Below are 9,946 nucleotides of genomic sequence, written 5' to 3' on the forward strand. Positions count from 1 at the left end.
AAAGAATTTATCTAAAGAATTATTTACAGCAATGAAGTCTCTTGAAAATAATAATGATCTCATTATTAAAAAATCAGATAAAGGAGGAAGTATTGCGGTTATGAACAGAGACATGTACATTACTGAAGTATCCAACCTGTTATCGGACACAAACACTTACAAGATCTTGGACCACAATCCCACCAAAAATTTCCAAATTAAAATAAAGAAATTAATTCAAGAAGGTCTAAACAAAGGTCTCCTCACTTTGAAACAGTCTGTATATATCGATGTTGATTTTCCTACAATACCTATTTTACATGCTCTACCGAAGGTACATAAGAACTTGAACCCTCCACCGATGAGACCCATTGTGTCTGGGATAGGATCACTCCTAGAAAGGCTTTCCGAATGGTTGGACTCTCTACTACAGCCTCTTGCAATGAATACTCCAGGCTTTCTCAAAGATACCCAGGACGTTCTCAGATCTTTTGAAAAAGAATCCTGGTCCAATGAATATGTGTGGTTGAATTGTGATGTTATTTCGTTATACACCAACATACCACACACAGTAGCACAAAATGCACTGGAGTATCATTTACACAAGCATAGTTCTTACAGTCAGGAGCTCCAACTCTACATTCTAGAGGTGTCAATTTTCTTGATGCAACACAATTATTTTTTATTCAACCATAAATTCTACCTTCAGCTTAAGGGTGTTTCAATGGGGGCAAAATTCTCACCATCCATGGCCAATTTGGTAATGGCATGGTGGGAAGAACTTTATATTTTTTCTGATAATAACATCTTCAACACATGCATACATTGGTACGGTCGCTATATTGATGACCTGCTTTTCATTTGGAAAGGATTAATTACAGACATCCCCCCTTTTATTGATTACCTTAACACAAACAAAGCTAATCTAAAATTCACCCATTCCTTCCACCCTAACAATACAATCTTTTTGGATTTGGAACTAAAAGGGGCTGTAGGTGAAATCATTTATACCAAGACACACCGAAAGCCCATTTCGGGAAACACTATCCTACACGCAAAAAGTAACCATCCGAAGCAAACGATCACCTCTATTCCAGTCGGTGAAATGTATAGAGCTAGACGTAATTGTAGTACCAATCCTTATTTTTCAGTGGAACAAAGCTCAATTTCTCAAAGATTACATAATAGAGGATACCCAAATTGGACACTCAAGAGAGCTTCTAATATTATATCTAAAAAAAGTAGAGAAGACATGCTTACTAATACAATCAAACATAAAGCATTGGATAGTAATAAACCAGTCATTGTTCTCCAGTACAGCAATCAGTTTACAGCAATCAAACATATCATCATGAAACATATACCTATTCTCAAGGAAGATCCAACATTAGATGCCATTCTGAAAGAAGGCTGCAAAATAGTCGCCCGCAAAGCTTCCACTATAGGAAATGCTTTAGCCCCTTCTATGTTGAGACCAGACACACGCACAAGTATGTGGATAGAACATAAGGGATTTTTCAGATGTGGTGCACATCCATGTAAAACATGTACCTATGCCTCTCCGACAAAAAATTTCTGTGATTCCTCAGATACCCACAGTTTCCCCATAAAGAACTACATCAATTGCAACAGCGAATCAGTGATCTATATTCTTGAATGCATAACATGCAATTTGAAGTATATTGGCTGCACCAATCGCAAGTTCAAACTAAGATTTTTGGAACATCTAGGTTATATTAGGAACCCCAACATCTTGAATATTTCCAATGCAGCCAAACATTTTATTAAATATCATAATAGATCTACTCATTCCCTGAAATGTTATGCCATCGAAAAGGTTAACTCACCCAAACGGGGAGGAAATTTGAGGCACAAAATTTTGGGAAGGGAAGCTTTTTGGATTTTTCGTCTCAATACGAGACATCCCCATGGTTTGAATTTGAGAAAGGAACTTATGTTTCACTATTAAAACAGCTTTTATACATTATTTACAATGATCGCTTTAGTTCATACTCGATAGGTATAAAATAAATGAAAAGAGTAAAATACATTACACACTTCATATAATATATACAAATATCAAATATATTAAGTCGACATGAGATTAGAATACAAATCCAGAAATTCATGTTCCAAATTCTTGAAGGATACACACGACTACACAATAAGTATTCCCATTGTAGTACGTCTCCACAATAATAGTGTTTATGGGATTCATACTGTTGCTATTCATTTATTTATCTATGCTTTGGTTCGATCACCATATCATTGACCTAAATTCTATGGATTTGGTTTCCTAGGAAATCATAATCAATGTTTGTCAGTCTATGACTTTATGGTCCAATACACATTGCGACATATCGCATTCATGGCCGTGTTAGTGATACACGAACGAATTTACATTCATATCCATCGTTTATGCCCCCCAATCAATAACTATTATTTCACGGCAAACTAGGTTTTAGCTGCTCTGAAATTAATTAATTGATATACTCTCAGGGGTTTTTGGTATGTGATATGAGATATGTTATGTCTGTTCAGCAGTCTAGTATAGACCTATAGATGCATATATCAATGTTTGTCACTTTTAATCTATTTTAAGCATTTTTTTTTTTGCATTGTATTCACACTATCTTTTCATTCCATTACAATATGTATGACATGTCGGGGTATTTCTATTTAAGCAGGCTTTATCTCCGGTTCCAATTCAATGAAACATCATTATTTTAGTTTAATAACAACATACTCTCCTTCGCAATTATAATTTGATATTAGAATATTTATACTTTAGAAATTACGCCGATAAAATATTGTCTTACCAGACGTAGATCGTGATGCTGCTTGCTTCGTCTGTAGTGCGTTTCAAATGAATGACGTTATGGCAAGGGGTTTATAAGTTCAGCTCTCTTTGTTAGTTTTTCATTCATTACATAGAAATTGTACCAAGTTTTTCACCACGATACTCGGAAGTCCAAAAACATGTTATTTGTTTAAATACCAATTGTATTGTTGCGTTTCATATGTCTATTCCTCTGAACCGCAATCAAATTCACCTGTATAGAACCGGATATAACTCCAACCCCGACTGTCAAACTTCTCATTCTTTCAGCCATGACTAAGGACGAAGACTTCGTCTGAAACGCGTAGGCTACACACCTATTTCTTCTTTTCACATCCACCTTACCCGTTGTGGGAAGCCTGACTCCCGGTTTTATATTCATTCAAATAAAATTGGAACTAGATTCCATTTTAAACCTACCATTGGACTATCTTCTATATTTGTGCGCTGGATCTCATCTACTATTTTTCTACAGTAATTAACCCCATCATGTTTCTCAGTCATAATGGGTTAATGTGTGAGGTACATGATGGGGTTAATTACTATTAGGCCGGGTTTACACGAGTGTGTGCGTTTTGCGCGCACAAAAAACGCGGAGTTTTGCGTGTGCAAAAGGCACTTAACAGCTCCGTGTGTCACCAGCGTATGATGCGTGGCTGCGTGATTTTCGCGCAGCCGCCATCATTATGACACTCCGTTTGGATGTTTGTAAACAGAAAAGCATGTGGTGCTTTTCTGTTTTCATTCATCCTTTTCACAGCTGTTGTGCGAATCACGCTTGTCCCACGGAAGTGCTTCCGTGTGACATGCATGGTTTTCACGCACCCATTGACTTCAATGGGTTCGTGATGCGCGAACAGCGCACAAATATAGGACATGTCATGCGTTTCACGCAGCGGACATACGCTGCGTGAAAATCACGCACTTGTCTGCACGGCCCCATAGACTAACATAGGTCCCTGCGACGCATGTGAAAATCACGCGCGTCCCGCGGACGTATAAAACGCTAGTGTAAATGAGCCCTGAATGTGAGGAACATGGAGGTTAAATTCATCACACCTCGTGCCCCACAATAAGTGATAGAAAGCAGTTTTTATTTTATTTTTTTAAAGCACACACATCATAAATGATGCAAAAAAAATGTTGTGCAGTTTATTACGGCCGTGACAATACTGATTATGTGTATGTTTTATGTATTGAGACTTATTTTAATGTTTATTGTAAAAAAGGTGAATGTGTATTTTTTTTATTTAACATTACTTTGTTTTTACTTTATTTTTAAACTTTAATGTACTGCCATATATCCGATATATGCCAGTACATTAGCCTGTGTACTGATAGTACACAGGCAGTTGTTAGGACATACTTAAGTATGCCCTAACAGGAAATATGGTAAGACAACCCTGGGGTCCTTCAATGGACCCTGGGCTGTCTTCCCGTATATGGTATGGCCCTCGATCGCGTCACAGAAATTCCCTGTGACACGATCCAGGGGCATCTCCCCTTCTCATTTTCCCCTGAATGCTGCAGTCAGCTGTGATCGCAGCATTCAGGAGAATAACGTCGGAGATGAGCGGTTTCTCTGATCTCCGCCGTTATAGAGCGGGGCTGCGGCTGTGTAATACAGTCATTGCCCCACTCCTGACAGGAAGTGCGCGCGGGGTCAGCATGAGGTGATGCGGCCGGCGCTGCACTAATGAGCGGCGGTTCAAGCACTGAAGACAGAACATGCGGGTGTTTTGTAGCGCGCCCGCTATGTTCTGTCTTCAGTGCCGCAGATCATTAGTGCAGCGCCAGCCGCATCGCATCATCCTGACGGCGCGCACATGTCAGGACTCAGGAGCGGGGCAGTTACTGTATTACACAGCCGCAGCCCCGCTCTCATACAGTCATGTGTACTGTACTGTGATTTAACGCCCCCCCCCCTCTCCACTGCAAACAGCACAATACAGCACAATACATTACAAGACATTTCATTACAACACAACACATTACATCCCAATACATTACATTCCAGACTGCAGCTTACCTGGTGTCCTCCGCACCGACTCTTCCATTCCACTGTCTGGAAGCCGTGTCACGTGACAACACAGTCACATTGTACACTAAGTCTACCATGTGACCGTAAGGCCTCATTCCCACGACAGGGTTTCCCGGCCGGGTGCCGGCCGTTCACAAATTGGCCGGCAATTGGCCGGCACCCGGCTGCATTAGGAATAATAGACCCCTAATGGGGCTATTCACACGACCGATTTTTTGACGGCCTGGAAAACCGGCCGTCAAAAAATAGGACATGCTCTATCTTTGGCCGGGTACCCGGCCGCCCCGCTTCCATAGAAATCTATGGGGCCGGGTAATACACGGCCATTACCGGGATGTGTCCCGAGTGATGGCCGGGTTTTCCGGCGCTTGCGCTCTATCTCCTCCTCACAGCGCAGAGTGCATGTGAGGAGGAGGAGTTGATGCCATTCGGACGAATGGCTGTACACTGTGTGGCAGGGCCGGGGTGTACAGCAGGTGGAAGGGAGCGCTGCGCTGGCTCCCTTCCCCTGCTTGTTTTAAAAGCGCCCTGGCCCGGCGACACCTTCGATGGCGCCGCCAGCAGCTGCTGCTGCGGCTGCTATTACTCTAGTGACGCCACTATAGCAGAGCAGGGAGGTATCTCCCCGCTCTGCTATGTGCTAGCCGCACTTTAGCTCCTTGAAGGAGCGGAATCCCCATGTTTTCAGGGATTCCGCTCCTGGACAGAGCGCTTGATGTCTCTGTCCATATCTGGGCAGTGACATCAGGGGAAACTCCTGAATCGGAATCCCCGAACACATGGGGATTCCCCTTCAGGAGTTGCCGCTGATGTCACTGTCCAGATCTGCCCAGCCCGGCACGGATGCAAAACTTTATGCAAACCGGCCGGGCAAAATGGCCAATTTTACCGGCCGTCACTCGGGCTCGGGCGGGACCCGGTCGTGTGAATCCCGCCTAAACAGGAAGTGCCGGGTTCACGGCACAGAAGATTTCTTTAGGAAGCATGCTGTATGGCAACGGGGGCCGGTGGGCCCCCCAGGCTTAGGGGCCCGGTCGCAAGTGCGACCGCTGCGACCCCTATAGCTACGCCACTGCCGAGATGGTCAGCTGTCTATGACAGCTGCCATCACTGTTTCATTACTTTTCTGTCACTAGCAGTGATAATTTATTTTACTTTTATACTGCAAAGTGCTGTGATTGGTCTGTCGGCTCTGACAGACTAATCACAGCGATCACCGACAAGGAATTGCTCTGCTTGGTCCCCTGGCCGATGACCGAGATGGTCAGCTGTCTATGACAGCCACCATCACTGTGTTATTGCTATTCAGTCACTAGCAGTGACCGTTTACTATGCTTTATTTTCTAAAGTGCTGTGATTGATCTGTCAGAATTGACAGACTAATCACAGCGATTGCCGGCATGGGACTGCTCTGATTGGTCCCCCGGCCAATGACAGAGATGGTCAGCTGTCAATGACAGCTGCCATCACCGTTTTATGTAGTGACAGTTTATGGCTGCGCCGCAATAGTACGATGGAGTGCGGGAATGCAGTTTCGCTGCTGATGTACTACTACGGCGCAGCGCGGCAAGAGCTTAAATAACAAAGTATAATTAACCTCTAATAGCTATGGTATGTATGATGTACTGATACCGAGCCCATTGAGACACAAATTGGTGGTTTTTAAGTTTTATTTTTTTATTATTTTATTAAAGATAAAATTTTTACTGTCTCGCCCTACTTGGATATTATATATATTTTAATGCCTTTGCACAGAAAAAACACTTTTTTACATAATAATTTGTTTTCGTGTTGCCACGTTCCAAGACCTATAAAAATTTTATTTTGTTTAGACGTGGCTTTTTGCGGGATGACTTGTAATTTTCATTGCCATAAATATGACTTTTTGATTACCTATATGTATCTTTACTACTATACAATATTCACAAAGAATGCATTGAAATAAACTCATATTTTTTATTCTAGTATTATAGTCTTACTATTATATACTGAACTAGAATATTGAACAAACTGCAATCAATATTTAACAGTATGGCATTGTATTATGCCTGTTAGTGTTACACTGGCAGGAGCTAATAGGCTCTGGTAGTGTAAAGGATCTGCCAGACACAGCTTCTGTGACGACACCCGTGGTTAATCAATCTGCATCTGCTCCTAGGTCTGATAGAGTGACTCGAGCTTCTACCACTCAGGCTGGTAAGCTGAGGAGTGGGAGAGCCTATCACAGCCTGGCCAGACGGTTCCAGCTCCCGCTCTCGGTCTATGTATACCTTCATTTGCTTCTTGTCTTTGCCTGTGATTCTCTCTTGTTACCTGGCTCTGCTGTTCCTGCTAATACTACTGACCTCTGCTTCATATCGACCCTGGCCTTACTGACTACGCTCATGCTCGCATTTGGTACCTCGTACACTCCTGGTTTGACTCGGCTCGTTCACTACTCTTGTTGCTCACAGTGTTGCCGTGGGCAACTACCCCATTTCCCTTAGCTTCTGTGTACCCTTGTCTGTTTGTCTGTCATGCACATATTGAGCGTAGGGACCGTCGCCCAGTTGTACGCCGTCGCCTAGGACGGACCGTGCAAGTAGGCAGGGACTGAGTGGTGGGTAGATTAGGGCTCACCTGTCTGTCTCCCTACCCCGACATTACGTAATCACAGGCCCATATACCTTTTCTACCCTGGTTCCTACACTACTATGGACCCCCTTGAGACCCTGGCTCAGCAAATGCAGGGTCTCACCCTACAGGTCCAAGCCCTGGCTCTGAGGTGCGACCAGCGTGATGCTAACCAGGTAGTGCCCTCCACCTCACATCTTGAACCCCACCTCAAGTTGCCTGACCAGTTCTCAGGGGACCGGAAGACTTTTTTCTCCTTTTGGGAGAGTTGTAGGCTCTATTTCCGTCTAAGGCCCCACTCCTCAGGTTCTGAGAGCCAGCGAGTGGGTATAATTATGTCCCGGCTCCAAGAATGGGCCTTCTCCTTGGCTCCTGACGCCCCTAAACTTTCCTCTGTTAACTTTTTTTTCTGCTCTCGGGCTCATCTATGACGAGACTAACAAGACTGCCTTTGCCGAGAGTCAGCTGGTGACCTATGTCAGGGTAAGAGACCCGTTGAGGAGTACTGGTCTGACTTTAGGAAGTGGTGTGTAGCTTCTCGTGGAATGACCCTGCCTTGAGGTGCCAGTTTAGATTGGGTCTGTCGAACGCCCTGAAAGACCTCTTAGTTAGCTATCCCTCTTCTGACTCTCTAGACCAGGTTATGACTTTAGCGGTACATCTTGACCGACGTCTCAGGGAACGACGACTTGAACGTTTTTGTGCCTTCTCCTCTGGCTCCCCCATGATGGCTCCCGAGGTTCCGTTGCTTCGTTTTTCCATGGAAAACTCGGATGAACCAATGCAACTCGGGGCCTCCGTGTCTCCCCAACAACGTAGAGAGCTCCGCAGGAAGAATGGCCTCTGATTCTACTGTGGGGATGACAAGCATCAAGTGAACAACTGTCCTAGGTGCAAGAATAAGCAGCCGGAAAACTACCGCGCCTAAGTGACCATCGGGGAGGTCACTTGGGCGCACATGTATTTCCCGTAAATATGAAACCTAATAAGATCTTGCTTCCCTTTCAGGGCTCTTTTGAGGGTAGGTCTGCCACCGGCAGTGCCTTCGTGGATTCAGGGTCTTCTGCTAATATTATGTCTGTGGAATTTGCTATATCTCTAGCTATGTCATTGATTGATTTGCCTAAACCTGTCCCGGTAATGGGTATCCACTCCACTCCACTTGCTAATGGTTATTTTACGCAGCATACCTCTGTTTTTGAACTCATTGTTGGCTCCATTAATTTGGAGCAGTGCTCTGTACTGGTGATGCAGGGATTATGGTCCGATTTGGTTTTAGGCCTTCCCTGGTTGCAGATGCATAATCCCACGACTAACTGGAATACTGGGGATCTTACTAAATGGGGTAATGAATGCATGACGCCCTGTTTTTCTGTTCATTTTATTTCTCTCCCTGAGGAGGTGAACACTCTACGTGAGTTTATTCAGGACTTCGCTGATGTTTTCTCTAAAGAGGCCTCCGAAGTGTTACCTCCTCATAGAGAATATGATTGTGCAATCGATTTGGTACCAGGAGCTAAGTTCCCTAAGGGTAGGATATTTAATCTCTTTTGTCCCGAACGTGAGGCCATGAGAGAATATATCCAGGAAAGCCTGGCCAAGGGTTACATTCGCCCCTCTACTTCACCGGTAGGTGCTGGCTTCCTCTTCGTAGGGAAGAAGGATGGTGGTCTTAGGCCGTGCATCGATTACCGAAACTTGACTAAGGTCACTGTAAGGAACCAGTATCCCCTTCCTTTGATTTCTGATCTCTTCAATCAGGTTCAGGGGGCCCAATGGTTCTCTAAGTTTGATCTTCGGGGGGTTTATAACCTTATCCGAGTCAGAGAAGGGGATGAGTGGAAGACTGCATTTAACACGCCCCCGAAGGTCATTTCAAATGCCTCGTCATGCCCTTTGGGTTGTGTAATGCTCCCGCGGTGTTCCAGAATTTCATAAATGAGATTTTAAGAGACTACCTGGGGGTATTTCTTGTAGTGTACCTTGATGACATACTTGTGTTTTCCAAGGACTGGTCCTCCCACATTGAGCATGTCAGGAAGGTGCTCCAGGCCCTTCGGGAAAACAAACGTTTTGCTAAATCCCAAAAATGTGTGTTTGGGGTGCAGGAGATACCATTTTTGGGTCAAATCCTCACTCCTAATGAATTACGCATGGACCCGGCCAAGGTTCAGGCTGTGGCTGAATGGGTCCAACCTGCCTCCCTGAAGGTGTTACAGTGCTTCCTGGGGTTTTTCTAATTATTACAGGAGATTTATTGCTAACTTCTCGGTCATCGCTAAGCCTCTTATGGATCTTACTCGCAAAGGTGCTGATCTCCTCCACTGGCCTCCGGAGGCGGTCCAGGTTTTTGTATCTCTGCCCCAGTGTTGATTCAGCCTAACCAGATGGAGCCATTCATCGTGGAGGTTGACGCCTCCGAGGTGGGAGTGGGTGCTGTCTTGTCCCAGGGTACTAGGTCTCTCACCCATCTC

This window comes from Rhinoderma darwinii, chromosome 3 (genome assembly GCF_050947455.1).
Source record: "Rhinoderma darwinii isolate aRhiDar2 chromosome 3, aRhiDar2.hap1, whole genome shotgun sequence".
NCBI classification, from domain to species: Eukaryota; Metazoa; Chordata; class Amphibia; order Anura; family Rhinodermatidae; genus Rhinoderma; species Rhinoderma darwinii.